This window comes from Castor canadensis, chromosome 1 (genome assembly GCF_047511655.1).
Source record: "Castor canadensis chromosome 1, mCasCan1.hap1v2, whole genome shotgun sequence".
Classification (NCBI taxonomy): domain Eukaryota; kingdom Metazoa; phylum Chordata; class Mammalia; order Rodentia; family Castoridae; genus Castor; species Castor canadensis.
Window position 1 is genome coordinate 775,597 of NC_133386.1, and position 26,903 is coordinate 802,499.

Consider the following 26,903-nt stretch of genomic DNA (forward strand, 5'->3'; position numbering starts at 1 on the left):
GGTTTGCTGTTTTCCTCATAGCCATTCTTGTATTTACTTCTGCATGAACATTATTTACTCACTATGAAGTTTTGATTAGGCATATAGTCAACTCAAAGACCAATCTGAGAAGAATTCAGATCTTTATGATTTTAAATATTTTATTTTGGAATGTGTTGATTTTTTGAATATTCATATCTTATGTGTCTCTGAAGTTATTTAAAATATATAGGGCCTTATATTTTGTAGTTATCATTATCTTTTGTGAAAGAAATTATCTTTTATTTCTTTTTTCTAAGAATAAATGACAAAATTTAACACATACTATTTCTGCAGCTGTTGAAGTACATGTATATTTGTGTTTCTGTAATGGTGTAATGAGACACTAGAATGGTGCTTTTGAAACTGTAAAACCAAGCTTTTGTTTGTAGAAAAACCCAACTTGATCTTGATGTAATACCCTTTTAATATATTTTGGAGGAAATTTTGGTAATATCTGATTTACATCTTAAAATGTATGTCTCTGATTTAAGTAGCTATCCATAGTTTCCTATAAGAGCCTTGTTAGATTTTATTCTGAAGGTGTTACTTTCCTTGTTTTCTCTCTATTCTTTCTGAATAAAGCGAATGCTGCTCAGACTTGGTCGTCAACAGTGAGATTGTACAGATGGCTGGTCGACATTCACTTTTTAAATCATTTGTCAGGTGGCTTCCACTCTGCCATTCAGTACCGGCTGATGACTTGGCTCTGTGGAAATGTGGCTCTTCCCTCCCTCCCTGTACTCTCTGACACCTCAGTTCTCTACTTAGTGGGAGAAGAGGTCATTTTCAATATCTTTAGTCTGTATCTAACAATTCAGGAGCTGGCAAATAGTGGATGCTCTCTCTGGCAGGAAGGCAAGGAGGGGAAAGAGAGATTAATGAGTGCCACAGTCAAACAAGGAAAAAACCGGCATTGGGGAATGTTACCTGGAGACCAAAGAACAGTCACCTCACCCCAGAGGTTAAAGCGACTAATGAAGTAGCATGTGACTCTGTATGGGACAAGCTGTACTCTCCCATCTCTGCAACCTGCCCTAAGTGGTGTATAAGGAAGGCCCCCTTATTCTTGGGGCTCAGCCTTTGGACTCCAGCCTGCTGAGTCACTGCCGGCCTGCTTAATAAACTTGCTTCCCAAAAGCTCTGGTGCCCTCTCTGTCTGAGCCCTCCTGCAACATCTGTATGCTAGCTTGACAAATAAGTAACTATGATTTCTAGCATGCATCACTGTAGAGATGTTTCTGTTTTCGGGGCGCTTTCAAAGCCATGTGTATGGGAGATTCACAGCTCAGAATGCTCCTAGGTCGTCCTACTGAATACTGGCTATTTTTCTGACGTTGCCATCTCTGGGTGTGTGTGAATATGTCAGAGTAAGTAGATGAGAATTACTTCATTTGGATCAGGGGACTCACCAAGGGGTTTTGGATCTAGAATTTTAAATGAGGCCACAAATGCTCTGACACTGTTTCACGCAGAGGCAGGCAGTTATTCCCTCTCCTTGATCCCAGGTGTTTAAATGACTGTTTGACCAATTAGATGTGACAAAAGGGTGCTTTTGCAACTTTTCGAGATCAAGCTATAAAAGACTATGAAGCTTCTGCTTTGTTTTCTAGAGGGTTGGAGCCACCCTGGCCTTGTGAGGTCATGTACTGGAAGTCCTATACTTGTCCTTCAGCAGTTCCAGCCCCTGTAGGTGACGGCCATCAGCACAAAGTGGACTCACCACCAAGCTGGTCCAGTTCCTGATCTGTTAATTGAGGATGTATAAGAAAAGGGCTCTCACTTCAAAGCACTAAGTTTTGGGGTAGTCTATCATGCAACAGTAAAGAATTGGAACATTTAAAACATTTCCATGTATCCTTTAGTTCACTCAGGTGGATTTTCTTAATCCATGCCTGTTTCCTTTAGAGTCGGTGGTGATGTCAAACACATTTTGGCATCACCATCCCTGCTGGCTTTCATTTTCTGCTTTGTTCTTTTTTGTCTCCTCCTAGGTTTACTTTTCCCATAAAAGACTTTACTGAAGGATTACCAGTCAGGCACTGTCTTCCATACTTTTTCTTGAAACATGGAGCATGACCTGTTATTATAAAATGAAAGGTGACTATCAATTCTCTCTAATCTCTAAAGAGAGAAGTGTGGACACTTGGTTCATTGCATTCTGATGTCGAACTGTTTCTATGTGAGTTCCCCAAACAATGTCATTAAACTTTGTCGTGTGTATGGTCTGGAAAGCCAGCATGGCCGGGTTATGACCTCTTCCTACATCTCATTAAACATTTCTTTGTTTCTAATCTAAGAAAGTGGTGAAATGGATTAACATAATTTGATGTGTCTTCTGGGTTTTATGAATTTTTTTCAGACTTAAGTTTTAAACTTAATTTAGTTTTTTGGTCCTCTAGGACATCGACTTTCTGCTTCATGCCTTTCCTACATGAAGAAAGTCTGAACAATTAATTGTTGGACTAGAACCAAATGGCTAGGGCTGCTCTACCCTCCTGCAGTGATGTCATCAATTGTTAGTTTCAGGAAAATATTATAATTTGTTTATAAATTATAATTTATAAACCTTCCGCTTCTCCACACTTTTTAAGCTATAGTTGAAAATTGGGTATGAACTGCTAAAAGCTAAAACTTCATGTTTGGCCTTTTTCTTCCCTCAGGGGAAAATAAGCCAGGGGGAATAGAAGCTTTACTGTTGGATATTTCCTAATTTAACAGGCTAACGCCTGAATTTAATAGTAACATACAACAGAAGTGACATGCCTAATGTTTTCTTGGAACTTGCAATTTGAACCTTGAAAGTTTAGTATGGAAGAATTTGCTGTGGGTCCATTCATGTTATCAGTCTAGCTTTGAAGAAGGATAAGCACAGGGAATTCAGCTGACTGATGAGAAATATGAGGGCTTTCTGGCCTTCAAGCCGAACTGCGGCTGACTGTAGGATGGACTCTTTAAACATGGTGATGGTTAAATTTTATTTAGGAACTGGCTTAAATGACACTTAGACCTAGGTTGAAATCATGCCTCATTATGTCAACTCAAAGTATTGCATTACTGAAAAGATTAAAAGCAGATTTGGTTTTTGATGAATAGACTTTTGGTGAATGAAATTTAATTATACTTTCAAGATATCTTCACTTGATAAGAAGACATGGTAATTGGCAAAATTTAAGGTGTTATCATTTGGAGAGTGTTTAAAGCATTTTGTCAGTTTCTACTGCTCTTTCAATGCAGAAAGAAAATAATTTAGAATACTTTTTGTATAATAGTTACAGCTCTTTTTAAAGCTTGAGTTGAAATCCTTTGTCTGAAGAAAAGCAGTGTAACCTTCCATCTGCAGACCTCTCTTTGGGGGTAGCCTGTGTTACATGGAAATTCCTACTGGTGCCTTTACTTCCCCAGTTGTAGCCTATTGTAATGACTGCACTTCCCTTTTAGAATAGCAGTAGATTAATTAACAGGAAGTTAGCTTTCCATCCTTCCATCCATTTATCCATGTATGCAAACTGTCTTCGTCTGTTTTCTTTTGCTATAACAAAGTGCATGCTGGGTAATGTGTGAAGAACAGAGGTTCATTCAGCTCAAAGGATTGGAGGTTGACAGTCTAGGACTGGGAAGCCCCACTGTTGAGGCCTCTGCTGCATCACAGCATGGCAGATGGCACCCTGATAGGAGCAAAGGTACATCAGAGAGCAACTACCTGGCAAGACAGGAAGCAGAAGGCCCCAGCCCTTTTTATAACCAGCCACCTCACAGGCACTCACCAGGCTCCAGGATAAGGACAGTAATCCTTACCAAGGGCAGTGCCTCTGTGACCTGATGACCTTACACTGGGCCCATCTCTTACAGGCCCCACCACCTCAACCCTGCCACTCTGGGGACCACCAGACAGGAATCTGTGGGACAAACCCCATCAAAACTATAGCCCACGCATACTGCTTCTTTATGAATTGTGACTTAAAAGAGTGATGGCAGATGGGACGTTAGCTAAAATATGAAGTATCATTTGGGGACTAATACAGTATCTAGAGGAGGAGTTGGCAGACTTTTCTGGGCTGGATAGTAAACATTTTAGGTTTTGTTGTAAGGAGAAAAAACTGAGGACATTCTAGGTGCACTTAGATAATGAGACAGGATCGTGATGTAATCACTTCCCCAGAAACATTCAAGATATGTTATATTTGATGTAATAAAAATCAAACGTGGCTTTCTTTTTGCAGGACATCTACATATAGCTCAACAACAGCAATTAAACTTGACCTCTGGGTGGCTGTGGCTTTCTGTGTAGTAGGGCAGGTCAGGTTATTCAGCTTCTATTTATGACAAAAATTCACAGGGAAAGCAGGGTGGATAGCATCCATCATTGAAGACACTGGCTTAATAACACAGCAGGAACCCAGATGTTTTCTACAACACAGTAGATAATTCTAGGATTTAAACACCTCACATTTCACAAGGGTCGTAAAGCTGTCTCCTTCTCACATGCTTTATGACCGCTCGTCAGAGCACATCTAGATCCCACTAAAGTTTGCATCAGAGCATTTGCGTCTACAGTGGTTCCATGCAGAGGATGCATGAATCATTACCACCTTAGACTGTGCCCTCCTGTCAGTCAGCGTGCTCCTGCTGTGGCAAATTGCCTGAGATAAGAGAAAAGAGTTACTTACGCTCCTTTTTATTAGCATATATGTGGATAATATGCTAATAACAATATGTACATACATAACAAAGGGGTCCATTGTGCTATTTCCCTGCATGCATATATAGACTTTGATCCAGCTCACCCCTCTGTTACTCTTTCTTACTCCTCCTTCCTCCATTTTAAAACAATTTTAGCAGGTTTCATTATTCTGTTTTCATCATGCATATGAAGTGCTTTGGTCATATTCACCCCTTCACCACCTCAGCTCACCTCCCTCCTCATGGTTCCCACCCCCAGACAATTACACCATTTTATACTTGTGTCGTTCATTTTTGCTTTGGTGATACTGAAGTCTGAACTCAGGGTCTTGCACTTGCTAAGCAGGTAATCTACAGTTGGAGCCACACTCCCAGTCCTTTTTGCTTCAGTTATTTTTATGAATAGGGTCTTGCATTCATGCCTGAGCTGGACCATGATTCTATTTGCATTTCCCACGTTGCTAGGATGACAGGAGCTTGACACCATACCCAGCTTTTCATGGCTTGAGATTGGGGGATCTCATGGACTTTTTTGCTGAGGATTATGGTTGAACCATAGTTCTCCTGATCTCTGCCTCCTGAGTAACTAGGATTGCAGGTGTGAGGTACCATGCTCAGCTCATTCATATTTTTTTAAGTTCTAGATTTTGCATGTGAGAAGATGTGATGTTTTTCTTTTTCAGTCTGCCTTAATTCATTTAAGATGATTTCCAGTTCCATCCATTTTCCTACAAACCACATGCTTTGATTTTTTATGGCTGAATAATACACTCCATTATGCATATGTAGTGTGTTTTCCCTTACATATTCATCAGTAGATGGACACCTAAGCTGATTCCATAGCTTGGCTATTGTGAATAGTGCTACTGTAAACATGGCTGTGCACTGTGTGCAGGCTTACATTATTGCATATATGCCCAGGAGCGGTAAAGAAGTATCATAGGGTAAATCTATTCTTGATGAGGCTCCATACTAATTTACACTCCCTTAACAGTGTATAAGGGCCTCCTCGTCAACCTTTCTTGTTCTTATTTTCTTGATGACAGCCATTGTGACTGGGGTGGGATAGAAACTGGGTGTTCTTTTTCATTGCATTTTCTTTATGTTGATGTCGAACATTTCGTCAGGTGTGTATGGACCACTTGTACTTTTTTTTGAGAACTGTCTGTTCAATTCATTTTCCCATTTATTAATTGGATTGTTCTTCTTTTTGTGTTTAATTTTTGTAGTTCTTTATATATTCTGGATATTAATCCTTTATCTGATGAGTAGCTGGCCAAGATTTTCTCCCATTCTGTGGTCTATCCCTTAATGTTGGTAATTATTTCCTTTTTTGTGCAGAAGCTTTTAATTTGATGTACCTGCATTTGTCAAATCTTTCTCTTATTTCCTGAGCAATTAGAATCCTATTCAGAAAGGTGTTGCCTATGCTTGTATCTTCAAGGGTCTTCCCTCTGTTTTCCACTGGTATTTTCAAAGTTTCTTGTCTTACATTTGTATAGTTGATCCATTCTGAACTGATTTTTTTTCCTTAGTAGCTTTTTTTTATTCGTTTATTCACATGTGCATACATTGTTTGGGTCATTTCTTCCCCCTGCCCCCCACCCCCACCCTATCTTCCCCACCCCAACTCACTTCCAGGCAGAACCTGTTCTGCCCTTATCTCTAGCTTTGTTGAAGAGAAGACATAAGCATAATAAGAAAGTCATAGTGTTTTTGCTAGTTGAGATAAGGACAGCTATACAGAGAGCTTCACTGGTTCCTGATCCCCTTCTTGTGTTAACCTCTGTCACTTTAAGGTTTCTGTATTAATTCCTCTGGAGTGGGGTCATCAAATGCTTTCGTATTTTGGGTTTTCTAACTATCCCCATACCTCCCATATGTGCTGTCCCCTTGTCATGTGACCCAAGTCCAACAACATTGCTGTATTTGCCCTTGATCTAAAGTCCACATATGAGGGAGAACATACGATTTTTGGTCTTCTGAGCCAGGCTAACCTCACTCAGAATGATGTTCTCCAGTTCCATCCATTTACTTGCAAATGATAAGATTTCATTCTTCTTCATGGCTGAGTAAAATTCCGTTGTGTATAGATACCACATTTTCTTGATCCATTCGTCAGTGGTGGGGCATCTTGGCTGTTTCCATAACTTGGCTATTGTGAATAGTGCCGCAATAAACATGGGTGTGCAGGTGCCTTTGGAGTAACCTGTATCATATTGTTTTGGGTGTATCCCTAGGAGTGGGATTGCTGGATCAAATGGTAGATCGATGTCTAGCTTTTTAAGTAGCCTCCAAATTTTTTTCCAGAGTGGTTGTACTAGTCTACATTCCCACCAACAGTGTAAGAGGGTTCCTTTTTCCCCACATCCTTGCCAACACCTGTTGTTGGTGGTGTTTTTGATGATGGCTATTCTAACAGGGGTGAGGTGGAATCTTAGTGTGGTTTTAATTTGCATTTCCTTTATGGCTAGAGATGGTGAGCATTTTTTCATGTGTTTTCTGGCCATTTGAATTTCTTCTTTTGAGAAAGTTCTGTTTAGTTCAGTTGCCCATTTCTTTATTGGTTCATTGATTTTGGGAGAGTTTAGTTTTTAAGTTCCCTCCATATTCTGGTTATCAGTCCTTTGTCTGGTGTGTAGCTGGCAACTATTTTCTCCCACTCTGTGGATGGTCTCTTCAGTCTAGAGACCATTCTTTTGTTGTACAGAAGCTTTTTAATTTTATGAAGTCCCATTTGTCCATTCTTTCTCTTAGTTGCTGGGCTGCTGGGGTTCTATTGAAGAAGTCCTGGCCTATACTTATTACTTCCAGAGTGTTTCCTGCTCCTTTCTGTAGTAACTTCAGAGTTTTGGGTCTGATATTAAGGTCCTTGATCCATTTTGAGTTGATACTAGTACAGGATGATAAACATGGATCTAGTTTCAGTTTCTTGCAGACGGATAACCACTTTTCCCAGAAACATTTGTTGAAGAGGCTGTCTTTTCTCCATTGTATATTTTTGGCACCTTTGTCAAAAATAAGGTGGTTAGAGTTGTGTGGATTCATATCTGGGTCCTCTATTCTGTTCCACTGGTCTTCGTGTCTGTTTTTGTGCCAGTACCATGCTGTTTTTATTGCTATTGCTTTGTAATATAGTTTGAAGTCGGGTATTGTATACCTCCAGTATTGAGTATTGCTCTTTTTGCTGAGTATTGTCTTGGCTATTCTCAGTCTCTTGTGTTTCCAAATGAACTTTAGGGTAGATTTTTCAATCTCTGTTATGAAAGTCATTGGGATTGCATTAAACATGTAGATTGCTTTTGGTAGTGTAGCCATTTCTACTATGTAGATTCTACCAATGAACTGATTTTTTGTGTAGGGTGAGAGACACAGATCTAGCTCAAGACAGCAAGTGTCCAAGCCTTGGCACAACCCTTGAAGGCATTAGAGAGTTGGAGAGCAAAAGAGTTCTGAGTTCTGCACTGGCTGGGAGAAGTGAGGTACTTAGTGGCTCTGCCTGTTGGTCCTAGCTTACAGACCCCATCTAGTATTCACCTCCATCCACGTCTAGCATTCACATCTGTGTAGGGAGCAGGAGGCTGTGGAAGTCCTGTGAATCAGAGGGTCTGGACTCTGGCCCTTAATCTGCCAGGCAGAAAACACTTGCCAGCATGCAGCTCCCAGTGGCAGGTCTCAGTGCTTTCAGACCCTGCCTGGAAGTTCAGTGCCCTGTGGAGGGGGGAGCTGTGGAAGTCATATGATTCTGAAGCTTGGATTGGAGGACATCAGATCCTCTTTCAGCAGACACATGTGAGGATGCAGTTCCTGGAGGTGGTCCTCAAGGCTTTCAGACCCCGCCCAATAGTTCACCTCACTGTGGAGGGAGAAGGCTGTGGAAATCACATGACTTCACAGGCTGAATCTGTGTCCATGGCCCTCTGACTCACCTAAGAGCCTATGTGTGCAGCCAGGAGGCCAAATATTACAACTGCTACAGGCTGAGCTTTGTTTTTCCCTTGACCTCCAGGCAATGAGACCTGTTTCTCCACGGGGCAGGCATGGCCTCTGGCTACTGCATCCATTCCTTCCTGAGCTCCCTGCTGCTTGAATGTCTCTTCACAACCATCTTCTCTCCATGACCACCTCTCGTGGCTGTCTCCCATTCAGACACTGTGCCCAAGTGTCCCAAGATTCCCTGAGCTATGATGTCCTCTGTTGTTTTCAAGCCCCTTGAGGAGCTCTGACCAGACAATAGGTCCTCTTTCAAGATGGCACCTTGCCATGGCCCTCTGAGATAACAGGAGTGACAGAACATCTTTGTTCACCAAGACCCAGCCTTCCACACAGAGCAGTCACTGTCTCACCAAATCCCTGCACTGAGTTTAAACCTTGTGGGAGGCATGGGCTTTTCCTGTAGCTACAATTGCCTGTCTGTCACTGGTACCATCTGTCTTACCTTGTGATGGCGCCTTCAGCTTCCTTTGAGGAGCCAGTGACAGGCTTGGAACTGTCTGTTGCTTTCCTCTGTTGCCTTGTTTCTCCATGCCTTTTTTTCTGTCCTGCCACCTCTTTTGTGATTCACAGCAATCCTCCTCTTTCCCTCTCTTCAGGATCTAGTCTCTCTTGTGCTACATGACTCTTCTCATTCAAGGAATCAAAACTGTGAATGCTTATAATCTGCTATCTTGCTCCCAATAGCCCAGAAAAAACTTATTGTGCCTCACGGTTTCAGAGGTTTCAGTCCATGGTCACTTGGTTCCTTTTAGGCCCGTAGTGGTGTAGAACATCACAGCAGGGAGCATGAGGTGAGAAAAGCTGCTTACCTCGTGTCAGCCAGGAAACAAAAGAGAAAGAGCGAGGAAGGGCCAGGACACAAAATGTACTCTCCACAGACACACCCCCAGTGACTTATGTCCTCCGATGAGGCCCCACGTCCTAAAGACACCACCACCTGCCAATGGCCCGTTGAAGTACAAACCTATCAGTGGATTACTCCTTTGATGAGGTCAGAGCCTTCATGATCAAATCACCTCCCCAAAGCTCTACCTCTGAGCACTGCTGCATTCAGCACATGAGACTTGTAGTATCCATACCATAACTTCTTGAGGTCATGTGTGTGCATGCATATGTGTGTGTGTGCATGTATGTGAGTGTGCATGTATGTGTGTGCGTGTGTATGTGTGTGTGTTGCTCAGGATTGAACCTGGGCCTCATGTGTGCTAGGTAAGCATGCCACCACGGAGCTCTGTCTCTAGCCCAAGACTGCTGACTTCTTAAACAACTGAGCAGAAGGGATGACATTGGCTGAGTCATCAAGCGTTGAGAAAAATCACTTGAAAATTGTTTTCCTTTTTAAAAATGAGCATCGTCAATCTCCTCTCAGAATATGTTTTCTAAGCCAAATATAACAGTCTCAGACGAGCTCTTGGATGCATTTCTTTGGCTGGCGATATCAAGTATGATTTAATCAACTCACAATTGGTAAGCAGCTTTCCTTGTTTGGCTAACAAGACACTCAGAAAATTACCTTGATGTATGTTGGTTTCCATTTTTAAAGTTTTTCAAGAAATTCAGCTGTATTGAGATGTCTATTTAAATTGTCTTCTTCTTGTGACCACTATTGTTCTGTGAGCTGGGACCACTGTGATTAGTGATCCATCTGGTTGCAGAGTTGTATCCTGTATCCTTTAGCTCAGCTGTCGCGTCTTAGCATAGTGACCAAAGTGATCTGTTGTCCACTTCTTTATAAAATAGCCCACACTCCACAGGACCCTGGAGCATGACATACAAAACCTGTTTTCATTTCCTGTTTCAACATGATGGGAATGTTCAGGAGAACTAAAACAAAAATTCACGTTACAGCACAGCATGTTACACTCAAAAGGCCCAGTGACTCAACTTGTAATCCTAGCTGGCAGGAGACAGAGATCAGGAGGATCATGGTTTGGGACCAGGCCAGGCAAAAGGTAGCAAGATCCCATATCAACAAATAAGCTGGGCATGTGCCTATCATCCCAGCTACGTGGGAGGCCGTAGATAGCAGGATCACCATCTGAAATCAGACCTAGGCAAAAATTGTAGGATCCTACCTTTTGTGTAAAGCGCAAAAGGTCTGGGGGCATGGCCCAAGTGGAAGAACACCAGATTCGCACTTGCAAGGCTCTGCATTCAAACCCTAGAATCACCAAAAAAGCCAATTTATTATTTATTTATGTTTTTGCAGTACTGGGATTTGAACTCAGGGCTATCACATGCTTGCTAGGCAAGTGCTCTACCACTTGAGCCATTACGCCAGCCCACAGAAGTTAATTCATTGCTGTGACCTATAGTGAACTATCACAAGAGTGAAGTCTCGAGCTCACATACAGTCTCTGTCACTGCCACTCTGCTGGCCAGCACAGCAAGACAGCAACTGAGACCAGATGTATGCACGTAGATGAGCCTGTGTGCCAACAAACTTTACTTATGGGCATTGGGTTTTATACTTCCACGCACCACAAAGTATTCTTCAATGTTTTCAATGACTTAGAAATGTAAAACCCAGTCTTATCTCACTGAACATGTGAAGATATCTATTTCAGGAGCTGTGGTTTACTAGAGAAAGGCCAGATAAGATCCGCTATGGGCTCAGAGGTGCAGGGCTTGTCTCCTGGGTTCAGGACAGAAGCAATGCTGTGGTCCCACATCAACCTATGCTCGACTGAAAAGAGGAAAGCTCTTGGCAAGCCCACTCAGCATGGAGCAGGTGCTGGCAGCTTTCAGGAGAACTTGTTGCCTATGTGCCCATGCAACAGTGGCCTTTACTCATGGATGTGTGGGTGTTCATCCCTCTGCAAGGCACACTTGCTAGACGTTCTGTGTCTTCCTAACAATGTTTCCAGGAACTGCCTCCTCAAAGTAAGATCTTTCCTGTTTATTAGCAACAGTATACAAACTTAAATTTATGCTTGGCAATTAAGGATTTGAAATTTTATCTCATTCAGAACTAGTCCAAATTTTCCATGAAGGTCCATATTTAGCTTAGATTAACTCCGAGGGCCTACGTTACCAAAGAGAGCTGGAAGCGGTGCTGAAGAACACATATTGCAGTACCAAAACCAGGCGTCGTGAAGACATTATTCCCGTTAACGTGTTCACTGCATGTGTGTGGTGGGCGGTCATCACACAGTGAGAACCAAGAGTTAAACCAGGATACTTTTTTTATGCAATGCTGTTTGATGTCCCTGAGGTGCAGACATGTCACTTCCGCTCACACAGTTGTGTTCAGGTTAAACTTGTAGTTGTGTGGTCTTAAAAGTTGTGAATTATCTCTCTATTTAGTGCTAAAAACTGAAAACTAAAGTGAAGCTATGTTTTAATTACAGCAACAACATTTGTATTTACCAAAGACCACCCAGATCATATGACCTTGAAAAAGCATTCAGCTTCCTTGTTTTTCTCCTAAAGCCAGTTAAGTAGAGCTCTGTAACAACTTACCTTGAAAGTATCCTAAAGATGCTTAAAGAAATGTCATGCACATGGACATACAGGGACACACAGACATACAGGGGCACACAGACGTGGACAGATACAGGTCTAGTCACGTCCACCTAGAATCTCAGCCACATGCAGCTACAATGACACAAAACCCAGTGACTAATTAAAGAGAATCTGCAACCATGCTGTTTTTCTGGCAAATGGACCAAGGTTTCCTGCACAGATGTCTAAAGCTTTTGACTAATGTCCATGAAAAACACTTTCAAGATTTTTCATTTGTCTTCTGTGAGGAACTTTTAAGAGAGGCAGACTTTGACTCGGTTAATCTTTTAGGTTCTTCTGTGTACCAGATGACAGTGCCACCAAACAAGGGTGCCAGGTGGTTTGCACAGAGGGGAGGTGAGGCAGGAGCAGCCTGGTTGGTGGCTGCTGGGTGTTGGCCTGACCAGTTGACGGCCTATTGTCTGGGGCTCAGCTTCTGCGATCTGTAAGATTCAGTTTTATGGTAATTTACTCTTTGTCAGGTTGTGGTTTATTTGCACAGTACCTGTGGTTAAGTTCTCTACCAAGGAACTGCAAGTACAGAGCCAGCTTCAGGCCGCATTTAGTTTAAGAAAGGTGTTACATTTTTAGCGTGGAGGACACACATTTTTTGGAGACAGTGTGTGTAGGTTTACACCTCTTTTACATTTTTGATGTGCCTCAGTGAGCTCACCGTAATCTCTTATGCACTCTTGTTATTGGAATCACTGTATTTCTCTCCTTACTCAATTGGACCAGTTTTTCATTTGGCACAATGTTTTGGACTTCCAGCACTAATTACTAGGGGAGGCAGTACTTAGTAATTATAGATCCAGACACTTGGAAAAGTTGCTCCACTAAGACAGGCATTAACAAGACTCTTGAATTTTTTTTGTTTTGACTACATCAAGCCTGTCAGTGTGAAGTAGAATAAAACTTGCAGTTGCTCAAGGTTTTGTAAGATGGGTATTTTAATGACATATGGATTATTACACAGATCCTGATTGTGATCTTTCTGAAAATCCCAAATGGATCAAAAGGAGAGCAGGATTAAAATGGAAAACTGGGGGCAATTAGTGCTTGGAAGTTCTTCAAGTGTAGCCTCCAAAGTGCAGCATACTCGATCTTTAGCTCCATGAACTGGTGTGTGTGGTTGAGAACCATAATTCCATTTCTACGAAAGCAGTGTGCGCGCAGACGTGCACTGTAGAGGACGCTTCCAGAAGCTCTGCTTCTCACCTCGGCTTTGGGGAGGCATGAGCCACAGCGCTTCTTCAGCTGCTGAGCCATGGTGCCTTCAGGTGGCAGCACAGCCGGGCACAGTACTTCTCAGTGTAGACCCTGGATCAGCAGCCACCGCAGCCCCGGGGACTCAGAAGTGCAGATTCTGGGGCCCCAGCCCAGACCAGCTCCATCTAAAAATCTGAGGGGAGAGCCCTGAAGTCTGGGTTTCCACAAGCCTTCCAAATGACTTTGGTCACACGACGTTGGAGAGAGACAGTCCATCCCTCAGCTCCTCTCTTCTACGCACTCGGGTCCTTGAAGACGCAACGATGTGAGTCTGGGTTGGGCTGGACTCTGCCACTCTAGCAGAGCCGGAGGATGGTGACTGTCGCTGGTCTGAGGACTGTCCTTGGAGAAGGGGTGCTGTCCGTCTACTCTGTTTCGTGCCCAGCTCTCATAACCAGTTATATAACCTGGAAGGAATTGCTCACATACACACGAGTCTCTGACTCCCCGTGTTCCCTGTATAAAAATGTACCTGCCTTATGTTGTCACTTTGAGGCTTAAATGAAGTAGCATGTGCCCCTGTCTGTGCTAGGAGATCAATGAATGCTAGTTCTTATTATTGTCATTACCCCAAGGGTTAGCAGTGATGGCGTGATATGTGATATAAGTGTCCACTGATACATTAGGGGAGTCATTCACAAGGTTAACTTTTCCCTTCTCTCTCTCTCTCTCTCTCTCTCTCTCTCTCTCTCTCTCTCTCTCTCCAGAGATAGCTCACAAGTAGAAGCCAAGCTTGGCAATGATTGAAGCTTACCAGGATCTTACGTATTCTCCAAAATAACTAACAATTATACTGAAGTGGTGTGATTTCATACAATTTATGTCCACCCCCAAAGACGAATTTGCTCAACTTCAGTATGGCATTGTCACATGGAGTACAACATGCCACTTATTAATTTGTAGGTGTAATTATAACCAACTGATACTGTGGCTCTAGGAGGACTGCACGTAAGGACTCGTGGCAAATACACAGAATGAAGGAGATATAGTTTTCACTTCTTCCATAGAAACCCCACTGCCTAAAACAACTGATTTTCATGAAAGCCTCAGCAGAATGTTCGCAGTATGGTGACTCGTCCATCTGAAACAGAATCCTGTGAGTCTTTATACTGCAGTGCCACGAACAGAGGACTTCCCAACCAGGAGGACCCCACCAACCATCCTCCACCTGTGTCTTGGTGCATAGCTGCGTATCTCTGTGTCCTCTTTCCATTCATCTATCCAGCGGGCTTTATTCATCCGTGCGCTCTTCCAGGACTTCAGGATCTAGCACACTTTAAGTCCAATGCATCACTTCTGTTTTAATGCACTTATTAGAGGGAATTCCCTTTCACAGTAGGTGAGTCCAGCATGACACATGGGATGTAATTAAGAATAGATTTGCTTCGCTTTTGCTTCTTTGGTTTTTGCGCTGAAATCTCATGGGAACATCAGGCTAGATTGAAGCAGGCTTAAAATAATGGGAAAGGGATGTATTAATGACTAGAATTCAATTGAAAATTGACTCTTTTACTTTACGTGGCTCTGGGAATACTGGGCTGGCCCAGGAAATTACAGCAGAAATTGAAATTATTAGCAAGCTACATGTGCTGAAAAGTCTCAAGACACATAGTTAATACATTTAAGTTTTTAGGTTCTTTTCAGACTCTGCCATCTTCTTTCCAGAAAAAACAGAAAGCCTCTGTTGAACCAATGGGTGGCAGGACAGGGAGCCTGGGGACAGTCCTGGAGGCTGGAAGATGGCCCTGTTCCCTGGCCCTGCACTCCAGCTTCTTCCCAGAAGTGTTTACGCAGTGTGGGGGTGAGGGGCAGGTCAGATGTCACTTAACTGGGGAAGTTGCTTCTGTTGCCTGAAGTGTCCGTGCATGCGCAATTGTCTTCAGCTCTGGACCCACTGCTGCACACCCTCTCTGTGTCACAGTGGCCCTGGTGTCCTGCAGCTGCCATGTGTGGCCCCATCATATGGATGTGCTCAAGGAACTGTTTTCCACAGCAGTGGTGCCATTTTGCAGTCCCATCAACAGTGCGCAAGAGATCCAACTTTTCCACATTGTCACCAACATTTGGTATTTTATTTTTCTTTCAGCCATAGCCATCCCAATGGGTGGCATCTGATAGTAGTTTTGATTTGCATTTCCTTAAAGATTAGAGGATGTGAGTATTTTTTCAGGTCCTTATTGGCAATTTGTATTATTATCTTTGGAGATATATCTGTTGAAGAGCTTTGCCCATTTTAAAATCAGGTTGTTGGGTTTTTGGTGTTCAGTTTGAGGAGTTTTATGTATATTCTGAATACTAATCCCTATCAGATGTGTAACTTGCAAAGCTCTCTCCCATCCCATTCTGTGCCGTCTTCCCCCTCCCACACCTGTGGGGCCGCGTGCATGGGAAGCAAGCACCTTGCCCCTGAGATAGACCTCAGCCTCGAGTTTATTGAGCACTTTCATGAAGTGCAGTCATTCTACTTTTCCTCTGTCTTTGGTGTCGTAGCTTGGAATTATAATGCTGTGAAATATGTCTTCCTTTAGGAGTTTTATTATTTTAAATTTCTTTGGTGCGCTCGTGCATGCAGGGGTTTATTTCTTTTGGCTCTCCATCCTGTATCCTTGGTACAAATTTCTGTTTTTTATGCCAGTACTATTGTGTTTTGATTACTGTAGGTTTGCAGTAAGTTTTGAAATGCAGAGTTGTTAATCTTAGAGTTTGAATCTTTGTCAAGTCTTGGCTGTTAAGTGTCCTTTGAGAGTCTATGTGATGGCTGTTTCTGAAAAAGCGTGGTTTTGATAAGGATGGTGTTGAATCTGCATGTCACTTTGTGTAGCGTGGTCATTTTAACAGTGCTGTTTTCCAGTCCATGAACCTAGAATATTTCCATCAATTTATGCTTCTGTAATTTATTTCAGTGATGTTTTGTAACTTCATCTTGCAAATTTAGTTAATTGCTAAGTATTATATTCTTTATGATGTTATTATGCGTGGGATTGTTTTTGCTAACTCCTTGTTCATTGTGCTTAGAAAGGCAATTGATTTTTGTGTGTTGACTTTGTATCATGTTACTTTGGCGAGTAAATTAATTCCAACTTTTTTAAATGAAATCTTTATGGCTGTCTGTATACAAAATTGTATTATCTGCCAACAAACAGAATTTACTTCTTCCTTCCCAGTTTGTATCCCAGTTGTTTCTTTTCTTTATTTAATTACTCTGGCTACAGCCTCCACACTATTTTGAAGAGAAGTGGTGGAAGTGGGTACCCTTCACCTGTCCTGATGCAAGAGGAGACTCTTCCAGGCTCTCAGCACCGACTGTGATGTTCACTGTGGGTTTTATAGGGCTGTATTGTACTGCGCTGGTCTTCTTCCATTTTTACCTTGCTGACTGTTCTTATCCTAAAACGTGAATTTTGTCAAAATGGTTTCTGCCTCAGTATAGATTATGTGTGGATTTTCCCTTTGTTCTGCTATTGTGGTGTATGACATTGGCTGACCTTCATGTGTTAAACCATCCCTGCCTTCGAGGAGGGGGTTCCACTTGTTTATTCATGGTGCCAGACTCAGTTGCTGGTGAACTGAATGGGAATTTTTGAGTCTCCTCCAGGTTAGCTATCCTCTAGAGTTATTCTTGATAATAATTTCCTTCAGTGTTATTCCTGGGGAAATGAACCAGTTGTGGTGCCCTAACTTTCTCGTGTGATTTAAGTCATTTCATTCTTCTCTCTCTTTCTTGGTCCATCTAAATAAAATTTTATGTGTCAATATTTTTTACCTTTCAAAGAAGGGACTTTTGGTTTAACTGGGTTTCCTTGCTGTTTTCAGCTCTTCACTTGCGTATCTTTGCTTTGCTCTTTCTCATTCCCACCTGCTTGCCCTGGCTTTCATTCGTTCTTGTTTTCTGGTCCCCAGGCTGTGGATCTGGTTGTGGCTTTGCCTTCCCATCCATCAGCGGAGCCTCTAGAGCACAGCTCCCCAGCATTCCTCTCCTGGGTCCTGTCACTTCTTTTGTTTTGTCTCGCTTTCACTCATTCCCAAGCATTTTCTAATTTCCTTGCGGTTTCTTTTTGAGCCACTGCTTATTTAAGCATGTCTTAATTTTCACAAGTTTGTGAGTTTTTCCACTTTGACTTAGTTATTGATTGCTGATTTCATCCCGTTATGCTGTGAGCACAGGGGACTTTGAGAAGAGGATGGGGGACAAGGAGGGCATCAGAGGGTGAATGTGACCAAAGCTCCTTTTAAACATGTAGGACAAGTGTGACCCATTACATAGTCCAATTAATGTGCGCTAATAAGAAATTTTAAAAGAAAAAGATAACTATGTAGATAGTTATCTTTTTAAATTTATTCAGACTTAATTTGTGGCTTAACACATGGTCTGTCTGTCCAGCAGGGAGTCAGATGTTGATAGAAATGCCCTAACAGCCAGGTTTCCGGGAGGATAGTGGGCTTGCCCGGCTGGCTGCTGGTGCTGGACACAGAGCTTGTCGCTTGGGTCAGCCTGTGTGCTCAGGAGGAAGGACCGCAGCACTGACTTGCTTCTTTCAGGGAGTTGTGTGAACTGGGTGTGGCTGCATGAGTGCACGTGGTGCTTGTGAGACTCAGTTGGGTGTGGCTGGAGTGCATGGTGGCTTTTCTCACCATGACTGGTGCTGTGTGGCTTAGAGATGTGGAGCTTGTGGTCATTGTCATGGTCTCTGATGTCCGTCTGTCATGAGCAAGATGTCAGAACACTTCTGAGTGGCTCTTTGCGGAACACGTGCTTTCATTGCCCCTGGGTGAGCACTTGAGTGTGGATTTCCATGTCATTTATTAAGCATACGTTTTACTTCAGAAGAAACTGAGCTATTTTCTGAGTGGAGGTGCAGTTTTGCCTTCTGACCAGCAGTGTTTGTAGATCCCCTTGTTTCACAGCCAGGTCTTTGTTATCCTGACACCAGCTGCATATAATGTTAAAGGGTGATGATTGACTGATTGGCCCATTTCAGGTACAAACAAAGCCCGCGTGAACCCTAAAGAGGATGTGAGCCCACTGAATTTTGGGAGCCTTGTCCCAAATGCAAGGTCCAGGCTGGCCTCACTTTCTTGACAAACTCAAGCGAGGGTCCTCTCTCTCTCTCTAGGTACATGCTGAGAGTCCCTCACTGTTTAGACCTTGAGGGAAATCTAGAAAAGCAGGAGAAAGAAGCCTCTTCATCTGATGACGTTTGCACGATAGGACTCACAACAAACGTTACGTTTAATGGAGACTTTTTTTTGTCAGTACTGGGGTTTGAACTCAGGGCCTTGTGCTTGCTAGGCAGGCGCTCTACCTCTTAGACCACACCCCTTGAATAGCTCTATGACGTGTATGTGGGGACGACTGAGCTCAAAGTATAAAACATGAAACAAAATGTGATGTGATTCAGGACTGATTTTCAGATAATCACACAATGCAGAGTTAATGTCCAACAACCAACAGTGGGACTGACACACAGACACTGGGGTTATAAGTAACAGTCACACCACACTACCCATACCGCCCCACTCACCATACCTGACTGAAACCCAAGTTCTGTGAGTGGTGTGTCCTGTGTCCCTGGGGTCTGCCCATGTGAGGTAGAATCAGAAGCCAGCCCGTTCATCTAGAGAGACCATTACTGCCCATCCTTGAGCGTCACCAGGAAGGCAGGTGTGGATTTAATTTTCTTTATCTTTCCTGGAACTCATTTTGCTTCATCAACGATGGTTTGATTTTTTTTTCTTAAATCTGGATACTTCTATTTATTATGTCTTTAAACATTCCCCGTTTTCACTGCTTTCATTCCTTCTAGAAATCCTATTGGATAACTATTGGGATTAGTCCATCATCTAAATTTTCTTTCCCTCCTTTCTTCCTCTCACTTCATAAGTTACTTACTTCTGGATAAATTCTTTGCCTCTGATTTCCAGTTAATAAATTCTCTCTTCAACCATTTTGAACTAGCTCTAACACATGGGTTGAATGTCTAGATGCAATGACTATTTCTGTTTCTGGTAGTTCTTTTTTGTTTTTTATGGTTTCTTTGTAGAAATACTTAAAGACTACAACTGGCAGGTCTGTTGTCCGAGGGTCTTGGTACACTGTTTCTGCCTTATGTTGTGTCTGCTAGTTCTAATTCTTGAGGAACACTCAGGGCTGGTCTTTAGCAGAGCTTGACCTGCGGCTTTGCTGCAGGTGTGGCCTTCCAGGAAACTCTTAGGTTTCCTTCCACCTGGTGTGCCAGTGATCATCCCGGAGCTTTCATTTCTGTTGCTTACTTGACTTGGTGTACTCATGTTATGCAGACCATATACATTAAACTGAAGACTTGTGAGGGAAGCCCTGTGGTACAGAATTTGGGGGACATTGTCCATCTTGGGCTGAGGCAGACAGCATCCTCATCACCTCTGCATGCAGGCAGTTTCCTCTAGTCCATCATTTCACTCAGACTTTAGGTATGGAGACACCAACTCCTCATCTTCTGTTTCCTTGTCACCATGGGAGCCACAGCCCCTCATTCAACAGGAAATGATGATTTTTCTCTGGTAGACAGAGGGCCTGTCTCTGTTTGCCCATTTCTTGTCAGTTCAGTCCAGATTTTGAAATTAAATGGGGGAGAAGTAGAAGCCAGAGCTAAACTGAGAGGCTGGGCTGGCCAGGTCTTCTGTTGCTGAAAGTGGTGTGTGCTGGCCCTGTTTTCTTGGGCCATATGGATCACTGAATCAGAACCATGGTTTCCAAAGAGAAGGAAAACTAAGGGGAACACATCACAGGAAGACACAACGGTGAACAAAAAGCCCTGTGGATCTGAGTCTCTAGCTCTGGCTTGTCCTGATCCGAAGGTCCATTTTGTTTTTCAACTCTGTTGGACATTCCAGTGACCTTGGGATGTCACCTTTCTGCCATTTTCCCAAGCTGAGTTTCTGAGCCTTGCAAGTGAGATAAGCAATATGTCCTTTGAATTATGACAGCTCCGGTTCTCCTCACTGCAGGACTTCCAGAGATTCTCCCATTTCTCATCCCTTGGCTCTAGAGGGACTCTTCCAGCCCCTGTGTCTTTAAAAATCTCTCTACAAGTGGTTCATTCATGGATTACCTGCAGCTCCATTTTGCCACAATACCAAGCTCAACATGGGTTTGTGAGCTTGCCTGGCAGCAGTCCGTGCCTCCTTTTCCTGCATGCTGTTCTCTCCTCAGCAATCCCACCCCCTAATGGGCATCACTAACACAAACAGAGACCTGGGAAGCATATTTCACATTGTATTTGCATTGACCAGGACTGGACAGCAGCAGATTAAATCCTTCTCCAAATTCAATCTAAATTCATGTCACCAGTCACATATGGTGGTTCACACCTATAATGCCAGCACCTGGGCGGTGGAGACCAGCCTGGGCTACATAGAGAGTTGGAAGCCAGCCTGGGCCATATAGCAAGACCCTGTCTGAAAAACAACAAACAAACATCGTGTCACTAACATTATGGGCTTTAGTGCTTTTTCTTTATTGTAACAGTTCAAGAGTTTGAAATAAAAGTGCCACAGCTGTTGAAAAGTATTTCTAGCTGTCTCAAGAGCTACCCCGAGCAAGTTATTACTACTCCAAATGTCATCAGTGCGAAGTCTGGAGCGGTGTTTGCAGACTGAGTTATTTGGAACAGAACAGATACACCTTTTAAAAAAAAAATCCAGAATGTGTGTGGTTTAATGCTGTTCTCACTGATGAGCACAGCTGATGACCCAACTGAACACAAATTTTAAAGTAAACACGAGATGTTTATGATCGTGAAAGTATTTGGGGACTTGTAAATAGGGGCACTTTTGCTCCAACATGAAATCAGATTTTGGTTTTGCCTTTGAAATAAGAATTAAGCTTTCCCACCAGAGCAACATGTGCAGCCAGGTCAAGCTCTGCTCTGTAAATATCAGTTTACTACTCTTAGGATTATGTAAATTCTACACTTGATCTGAAAACTGATAGCTTTTTTCACATCTGTGTGTCTGTCTTCTGTGTGATCCTATAAGGATCCTCAATACTGTAGGGTCTCTATGTGTCTGTGGTGGATGTGTATCACCTAGCCTGATCCTTGCATGTCTTGGAGAGGGGCTAAGACTGTCCCACATATCTATCCCAAATTGAGGCAGAGAATTCCTGTGGCCTCCTAAGCTGGGCAGTGAGTCCATGGGAGAAGCAGAGTGCAACCCCAGTCTGCTTATAGTCCCTTCGCTGAAACCATGGGTGCTTAAAAAAGAATGCCAGTCAAGAAACAAAGATTCTAGATGCTTCTGTCTCTGTGCTGCTTCTAATGGTTTGCAAGTTGGAGGCGATGCTGTGTGTTGCACATGGACGTGTTTGGTGGGAGATTGATTCCAGAACCACCGCCCCTGAATACCCAAGTCCACAGATGCTCAGACTTGGTCCATAAAATGCGGTATTTGCACAGAATCCTCACATCCTCTTGCACGCTGCACACCATTGCTTGGCGGCTTATAAAACCTAGCACACGTGCCATGTGCAGAATAGTCACACGGCATTGCTTAGGGACTTGTGAACCAAATGGATTGTGAATGCTCAGTACAGATGCAAGTTTAAAAGTATTTTCAACCCATGTCTGGCTGAATCCATGCATGCAGAACCTGCAGACACAGAGGGCTGACTGCGCGCGTGTGCGTGTGTGTGAGTGTGTGCGTGCGTATCTATCTCTCCCTGTCTGGATACATCATAGACATAGGGTGTCACCTGCGTGCAATAAGCCCTCGAAAGTCCTCCTATTGTTAGTTCTGTGTTCATTGTATTTGATTCACTTTGTCTTTCATGGAAGGCAGCTGCACTCACCATAGCACCACCAGTACCACTTAATCACTTATGAAACCGAGGATCCATTACTGTCAGTCCAAAGATTGCCAGACAGGAAGTCACTGAGAAGATGATGAAACACTACCTGCTGTGGACTTAATACCCACTGGGGCTTTGAAAAGGAGGTGATTCAGTCGTGAGGGCTTGAGCCTACCTACCAAGACCTTAGGAAAGATGAACCATAATAATTTTGGAAAAGCTGAGGTGGTCACATCTTTGAAGCAACACCTTGTGTCACTGCGTGAGCCACCAAGGCAGAGCGTGGTGTGTGAACGGCTGAGGGTGCTGCTTCCTACTGCAGGGAATCAGGGAGATCAGAGCCCCAGGAGCCAGGAGCTAGCGTGTCACGATGGCTGAGTTGCTGTGTGTCCTGTGGCAGGCGCCATCTTAGTCCACACTCTCAGGGGCGTACAAAGTGTAACTTTACTTTTCTTTTCTTTTATTACTCTTATTATTATTATTAAAGTGCCTGCTAGGCACAGCATCCTACATTGAGTCACATTTCAGCACTACCTGCATTTTTCAGTTTTTATTGCTTGCTTCCCTTTTGCAAAAGGCAGGAGGCCCTCAGTCAAATCTGTACTGCTTCACCCTCCAATCCCTGATTGGGCTTCTGGGGGAGTCAGGAGTTTCTAGGGTGAGGTCCTGCTTGATGAAGAGTATGCAGTCCTTGTCACTGCCCATGCTGCATCTGTGGAGGCCACCAGGCCGATTGCTGCCTTCAAGGTCCTTTGGCCCTGGTCAGGCCTCGTTACCTCCTAGAATGGAGAAACAGCCCCTCGTTAGAGATACACAGTGGTGCGGGGAGTCTGCCAGCTGCCTTTCCAGGACTTGGCTTCGGAACTGATCAGCAAAAACCAGAGGTCTGGCCTTTATGGAATCCACAGAAGTAAAGCTACTTTGACTTTCCTCTCCTCCGCCCAGCCCAGAAACTCCACACAAATCTTAATTTGTGGAGAGGAGCAGCAAAGTCTTTTCCTACTCACCGTTTTATCCCAGACATTTACCTATTCCACAGTTCAGGCTTTTAAAAATCAAAGGTCACCAAGTGACACTTTTCTCAGTGTTTACCCAGCGGACATGATATGCCCTAGGTGCTACCTAACTGAGGGTAATTTTGCACACTATGATTGACATAGCAAGACAAAATGCAGATTTCAAATCGTATTCCATTGCCTTAACATAATAACAACAAGGACAACTGAACTAGAAAGGGAGGGAGTCAAACTTGCAGAGACACTGGGAGAGATTGTGTTCTGGCGGGGGACAGACACCAAGCATTTGCATTCCCTGAGAGAGATGCAGACAGGACAAACACTGGGCCCAACGTCAAATTCCATCTTGACATGATTGATTTAAATTCCTGGCCACAATATGGAAGGGCGTAGGAAGTGACTGAGGAAATCGATTGGCAGAAATATGCCAGGTGGGCTAGAGCGAGGAGGGCAGGACTGGGACAGGAGCTGAGAGCAGCTCACACAATTTGAGGGTGAGATGAAATGACCTGGCCTAGTGTGGAACCATGGGGTGGCTGAAAGAAAGGGAAAACAGAGGTATAAAGTGAAAGACGGCCAAACTGTCAGTCATTGGGCAGTAAGTCTGTTACTTGAATCAAGAGACGAGTCAAAGATGTTTTAATTAATACCCTATGACAGACGAGGTACACTGTCTTCTTTGGACAGGACTTGCATGGGCTGGTTGCATTTGAAGTTGCATGAGGTTGTCTATGAAGTCAAGCTGTATAATATTTTGAAACACAGGATTTTGATAGCGATGAAAAGTCATCAGAAGCACTTAAATATCATCATCTGTTTGGAAGTGATGCTCAAAGTCATGAGGGTGGCTAGGGCTCCCGCTCTTAAGATGCTCCTGCTGATGGCTTGCTTGCTGGCAAGTGAGGAAGCTGCCCAGGCACTGAGTCCTCCTGGTGGAAGCCTGCTTCCTGATGACAGAACATCTAAGCCCCGGGCCTGCACAATGCCCTCCATAGCCTCTAACATACAAGCCCCCTCCATGAGGTGATCTCCAATCGAACTCAAGGAATTGACCTCTATCTCATTTTATTTTTGGAAATAAAACACTTTGCTCTTTGGTGGAAAACACCGTTGGTCTCGGGAATAAAGTGTGTCCAGAGCTTGTGTGATTAGATGCTCACAGCCAACCCGAGACCTCACGGGAGGTGATGGTTGTCTGTGGACAGAGATGCAAGCTCAATGTGGCCACTCCTGGCTCAAAATGAAGAATGGAGTTTGGAGCAACGGCACAAGTGCTGCATCCTTAAGCCTGTCACGAATTTGCTGCTAGAATCTCAGCAAGTCCAGGTCAACAGTACTACTGTATGAGAACCTCCTAGCCTGGGACTCGTGTGCTTATCACAAAATCCAGATGTTTTTGGGAAATGCATCAGGGCAAAGCCAGCATCATGACCTACCAGAGCCCAATAGGCAACTATTCCTCAGGAAGAAAGAATGGCACAGCAGGGGATTCTGTCACTTCCAACACCAGCTCACCAGGTGGGCCACTTCTGGTTTGGCTTCAAAGGATGGGACTTCTCCAGTTTGAGTTCCGTGGTTGGCGTATGCCTGCCTGGTGTGTTAGGTGTGGGGTCATCCATGGAACCACAGGGATTATGTGGTCTGGGCAGATATGATGGTTGGCCCTGTCTTCATGCACCAGGGGCAGGCCATGTGAACCCAAAGCAGAAGTCAGCCTGTGCCAGCCAGCAGAGCCCTACCAGGCCCATCCATGCGCCAATCATGTGCCAATCTGCCTTGGGACTTCCCAGCCTCCAGAACGGTGAGGAAAACCTTGTTGCATAATCCGTACAGTCTATGGTGTCGGTGTCTTGTTATGGCGGCTTCAGCGGACTCAGACACCTGGCAAAAGAGTTTGCCAGTGCTTTCCTGAGCTTCCCTCAAAATGCAGAACTCATGGTTCGGTGGCAGTACATAAAAGACCTGGTTTTATTAAGTTGGCTCCTTCAAAAAAGTAAAAGGAAGCAGGAGTAGTGAGGAACTGAACAAGCGACCCTACGTGCTGGGGCCTCTCTCCACGTGAAAGCCACTACAGATGGGAGCAGGGATCTAAAGTGGTGCAGTGTGTCTTGCTCCCGCAATGATTTCACTTGGTAAAACACACAATACACAATTCTCTTCGGGAGTGCTGTGAAATGCAGTTATCAAGCCTGCACCCTTCACCACCATCTCGGTGACTCTTCACCTGGAAAGACGGTCACCCTTCACCGCCACCATCGCTATTCTTTACCTTGTAAATGGATTCTCTGTGCCTGCTGAACAATAATTGCCCACTTTCTCTCTCACTCCAGTTCTCGGCAGCCACCACTCAACTTCTGTTGCTCTGATTTGACTACGCTAAGTGCCCCATATCTGTCGTGTTGTGACTGGCCTATTTAACTTGCCATTACGTCCCCAAAGTTCATCCAGATTGTGGTATACAAAAGAATTTCCTTCACTTTTCTGCTTAATAAATGCAGTGTATGGATAGTTCACATTTTGCTTGCCTATTCACCCATTGATGGACATCTGTGTTTTAGTTATTATAAACGAGGCTGCCATGAATGAGAGCGTACAGACACCTCTTCAAAACCTTGCTTTTGATGCTTTTGCTAACACATGCAGAAATGGAATTGCTGGATAATGCAGTTCTGTTTTTAAGTATTTAATGAACTGTCATACTGCTTCACTTATATCCTTCCCATCAGCAACACACAGGGTTCCAGTTTTTCCACATTCTCATTTTTTCATTATTTTCTTTCTTTAAACAACAGCCATCCTGATAGGCGTGAGATAGTATTTGACAAATGCTTAGTCAGTTGAGCATCCTCATGTGCTCACTGGCCATTTGCACACATTTCCTTCTTTGGACGAATGTCAACTCAAGCCCTTTGCCCAGTTTAGAATTGGATTATTTGCTTTTTTGTTATTGAGTTTTAGGTTGCATATATAAATTGTGAATTTCAATCCCTTATTAGATATATGACTTGCAAGTATTTCCTCCCATTCTGTGGGCTGCTCTTTTATTTTGGTGGTGACACACTTTAAATTCTACACACAAATTTTAAAAATCTCATGAAGTCCAACTTGTCAGTTTTCTCTTATCATCTACCTATGGTGTCATATCCAAAAGACATCATTGCCAACTCCAGTGCATGAATTTTTTGTTCTATTTTTGTTCTAAGTGTTTTACTGTATTTCTTACACTACCTCTTAAATTTGAACTTGTTTTTGTCTATGGTGTGAGGTAGGAGTCCCGCTTCGTTTTGTAGATACCCAGTTTTCATAGGACCCATTCTTTTCCCACTGAACGGTCTTGGGACCCTAGAGAAGCACCACGTGCCGACACACAGCATTTACTTCTGAGAGCTTTGTGCTGTTCCTTAGTCTGTGCATCTGCAATTACGCCATCCCATCCCGTTCTGATTTCTACAGTGCCGCAGTTAAGTTCTGAAATCAGGAAGCGTGAGTCCTCCCGTTCCATTCTTTTTCAAGATTTTTTTTTTTTTTGGTCTGTTCAGGGGCCCTTAGGATGACAAATGAATTTTAGGATAGGCATTTCCATTTCTGCAAGA

The 26,903-nt window shown here is 43.5% G+C and overlaps 1 long non-coding RNA gene across 1 annotated transcript in view; it reads left to right on the forward strand.

The window, feature by feature from the left end:
- The first annotated feature begins 234 nt into the window (after positions 1-234).
- LOC141422492 (uncharacterized) overlaps positions 235-26,903 on the forward strand; it is a 30,725-nt gene continuing 4,056 nt past the window's right edge. Inside the window, exon 1 of the long non-coding RNA XR_012447072.1 lies at positions 235-1,388. This is a non-coding gene — a long non-coding RNA (uncharacterized lncRNA). The remainder of the gene's footprint in view (positions 1,389-26,903) is intronic.